The sequence below is a fragment of the Exserohilum turcica genome (assembly GCF_000359705.1).
Source record: "Exserohilum turcica Et28A unplaced genomic scaffold SETTUscaffold_6, whole genome shotgun sequence".
Classification (NCBI taxonomy): domain Eukaryota; kingdom Fungi; phylum Ascomycota; class Dothideomycetes; order Pleosporales; family Pleosporaceae; genus Exserohilum; species Exserohilum turcicum.
The window spans coordinates 2277027-2281359 of record NW_007360277.1 but is presented as its reverse complement, the minus strand read 5'-3'; positions in this window follow the sequence as shown (position 1 = coordinate 2281359).

Here is a 4333-nt window from a genome sequence, read left to right as displayed (position 1 = left end):
GTACGCAGCTGTACGTCAATGTTACACAGGGGTCGGCTATACTTCTCTGGTCTCGGTCCGGGTTAGGGCGAGCAGACTAAAGCGGTAGTCTGTGAGATTGTTTGCGAAGTGCTATGTGGAAAAGAGTTATAGGATTTAACCGAAAGAATAAACAATCAATTCTACAGAGTAGAATAACTAGTATCAATCTGTGTAAGAGATGAACTATTGATGAGAGTTGACCACAACGAGTGTAATAATGAAATTCAACACATTCTTATACCCATTGCCTCTGGTCCTGCCATCTCCTCCATCTCCCCTATGCGAGATGGCACAGATGGCGCTGCCATCTGATTCCTTGCTGCCATCTGAGATGGCCAGCCTTGGCGAGATGGCACATCACGTGACCCTAAGCCCCGCGATGATCATAGCCTTCTGACGTGGACGTCCATAGGCTCCCTGCCTCCCATCCGTTGTCAAGGAGAGAATCCTTCTTGTTACCTTGTAACATTACCTCCCCTCTTAGGGCTATCGTCTTAATACCCTAGATTATCGTTTTCCCGTGCCGCGTGTTAAAGCGCTGGCTGCATATAAGGTCGGTAGGCCCCAGGCCCTAACAACTATTCTTTCCTAACTCCAGCCTTCCTAACCATGCCCAAGGTCCCGTCTTCTCGTACCCGTGTTCGCGCTCAAAAGTTGAACGAAGAGCGTTATTCCCGTGCTGACCGTGTAAAAGAGCAGGGGAACGAAATAACCGTTTACCACTGTAAGCGTTGTGAGGAGAAGAATCTTCGGTGTTTCGTGGACACTGCCACTAGGCGTTGCGCTGGCTGTATTTCTGTTAGTGCTAAGTGTAGCTTGTTTGTTTCTAAGGAGGAGTGGGAGAAGGTCTAGCGCAAAAAGCGACAAAAACGCTTGGAACTAGCGCGCATCGAGGAGGATGCCGCACGCGTTCGCCGAGAGCTCCTAGAGGTTGAGTCTCGGGAGCAAGAGTTCGCTGACCGTGATCTCGCCATTCTGAGTTTTCAGGATCGCGCGAAGGAGAAAGCCGAGGGGAGCTCTGCCCCTAGTACGGACCTTCCTTCAACCAGACCATCGCTATCCAGATTCTCGACTAACCCGGGCTGGTTACAGGCTGATTATTCCTTCAATCCTTCTTTTGATTATTCCCTCCTTTTCGCAAGAACAGTCCCGTCTTCTTCAGGAGCTTCCTATGGTACTCACGTACCAGTAACTTGCAGTTCGTCAGGTTTCCTTCAGGTTCCCAAGTGTTATAGCTCTCAGGCCATCCTTGCCACTTAACCAAGTACTTCCACTGACTACTAATTTTCCGCAGGTCCTTAATTTCTTCGACCTCGTACTCATCGTCTTCGAGCTCTATATCCGTTGCTAGCTCGGCGTCTAGAGGCGCTAGCTCCAGGAGTTTCTTATGAAAGACAGAGTGGATTCGCATGCCTAGTAGGAGTTTTAACTTGTAATTTACTTTCCTAACTTCCTCTAGGATTTCAAATAGTCCTACTTAGAGGTTGTCCAATTTTTTGCATAGTCGCTTAGTTTTTAGGTTTTGTCTTGACAAGAAAACTCTGTCCCCCTTCTTAAAGGTTGGTCCCTTAATCCTTTGCTTATTCGCAGCTTGTGCTGTCGTGAGGTTCTGTTGAGCGATACTCTTGCTTAATTCTATATACAGTTCTTGCATCAGTCGTGCTTTATCGTCTGCGCCTACCGCGATACTTTCAATATCTTTAGGGTCCCGATAAGCGACTGGCTTATACCTGTAGTTCGCGTAGTGCGGTGACTTTTTTGTCGTAGCTAATTTCAAGCTATTGTAAGCTAATTGAGCGGTCAGCAGGAGTTCAACCTAGTTGTCCTGTAGCTTGTTGGCGTACATTCGTAAGTACTGCTCTAAAGTCTGATTTATTCGTTCTGTCTAGCTATCTGTTTCTAGGTGGAAGCTAGTTAATAGCTTCTTCTTGACTCCTAATTTTGCTAGGAATGTGTCCTAATACTTAGACGTAAACAGTTTGTCTCTATCTGTTATAAATTCTTTAGGCATCCCGTGCTCCGCTGTTAATACTCTAGTGACCTCGTAGGCACATTCGTCTGCCGTAATGGTCTCTTCTATGGCTCTGAACTTTGCTGCCTTGGTCAATCGACATACGATTACCAGTATCGTGTCGCAGAGTCGGCCGGATCCAGGTTCTCTTGATTTCGGGAGCTTCACTATGAAGTCCATCGTAACACTAGTCCATGGTCGTGTTAGTGGCTATAAGGGCTGCAACAGGCCATAGGGCTTATGTCTTTTGGGCTTATTGCAATGGCAGGCCAAATAGTTGCCTAATACTTCCTGCACCTTCGCTCGCAAGCGTGGTATGGCAAACACCTTTACTAGTCTTCTAACTATCTCTTCTATTCTTGCATGTCCGTACTCTAGGGACTTATGCAGTTCCTTGATGAGACTTGATCTTATGTGTGGAGGTACATATGTTCAATCCTTCAAAATCATATCTCGGTACTCTCGTTCATCCTGTAACAATCCATCGGAGCCTTCAGCGTCGGGCTCGAATTGCCAGTTGGCTGCTCTCTGCTGCCATTGCTGCTGTAGCGTTTCTACCTGCGCGGCCACCTTGGCTACCTTAGCCAGTTCCGGCTGGTTGTATCTCAAGCTGCCGTCAGGCATCCGCTTAAATACTGCATCGTGTGGTTCTTTGTGATCATCTTCTCGTAGGTCCGACCTACAACTCAGAGCATCCACTGCCCCATTGAGCGATCCTGCTCAGTGGATGATCTTGAAGTTGAACTAAGCTAACATCTTAGCCTATTAGACTTACCGTTAGTTGAGTTTCTTGGTCGTCATAAAACTCGTTAAATTCTAGTAATTGGAAAACACTTTAATCGTGTGGGGCAAGCCTAGCAAATGCACCTCCCACTGTTCAAAGGCATCGACTACTCCTAGTAGTTCCTTATCGTGAACATCGTAATTTAGTTCTGCTCTAGAGAACTTCCGTAAATAGTAGAACACTAGTCTCTATTTCTTATCTAGGCACTGCTGTGACAGTACAGCTCCAAGTGCGTAATCTGACGCGTCGGTCTCGACTCGCGTCTCTCGTCTTAGGTCGTACATTTCTAGTACAGGTGCCTCTAAGAATGCTTGCTTTAGCGTCTTGAACGCTTTCTAGCATTCTTAAGTCTATTTAAACCTAACTTCTTTCTTCGTGATCTCCGTAAGAGGGGTTGCAATCCAGGAGTAGTTCCTAATGAACTTTCGGTAAAAGTTCGCAAATCCTAGGAAGGATTGCACGTCCTTGACTATTTTAGGGGTTAGCCATTCCTGTATAGTCTAGATCTTCTTTAGATTTATCTTAACACCCTCTGTTAAGATAATAAAGCCTAGGTACTTAGTTTCCTTCGTATAGAATTCGCACTTGCTAGCCTGTAGGTACAACTTATACTCCTTAAGCTTCCGTAGTACCTTCTTGACATGTTCGACGTGTTCTTCTAGCGTACCGTTAGTGTATACTAATACATCGTCTAGGTAGGCCGTAACGAAGATTCCTAAATATTCGTGGAGCGCCTTGTTGATCACCGACTGAAACGTTGCCGGCGCATTCGTCAACCCAAATGGCATAACTGTGTACTCGTATAGTCCATATTTTGTTTTAAAGGCCGTCTTCCACTCGTGTCCTTCTTTGATTCTAATCTAATAGAACCCTTCGCGGACGTCGAACTTCGTAAACCACTTGGCTCCTTAGAGTCGATCCATGAGCTCTCCTATAAGTAGTAAGGGATATCTGTTCTTTACCATGACCGCGTTCAACCGTCAGTAGTCGACACATAGTCGCCACTTTCCGTTTAGCTTCTTTACAAACAGAATTGGAGAGGCCATTAGGCCATGTCCTAGTCTGATAAATCCCTTCTTCAAATTCTTCTAGAGGTAATCCCGCAACTTAGCGTCGTGCTCAGGTGATATAGGGTATATTCCTCCTAGGCTCAACTTAGCTCCATCCTCAAGGACGATCTCATAATCCTAGTCCTAATGTTCTGCTAGGTCTATTGCTTCGTTTTCCTTGAACAGTTCTCTAAACTTGTTCGTCTGGTATTCTGTTAGTATCGCCAACTATAGTACTAGTCCTTCCTTTGTAGTCGCGACCCGTTTTAACTAAATAACTCCTACTCTCTAAGGGTCCTTCACATAGATTCTCGCGATCTTATGTGGTGAGATTATACCTATCCTCCCGTCCTTGGGTGAGCTCTGGATAATCGGGTTCGTCTCTTTTCGTACTCCAGCAACCTTGTGCACAGGTTCTCTTCTAAGTATCGTTTAGTTCCGCCAATCTATAGCCAGATTGTGCTTCGA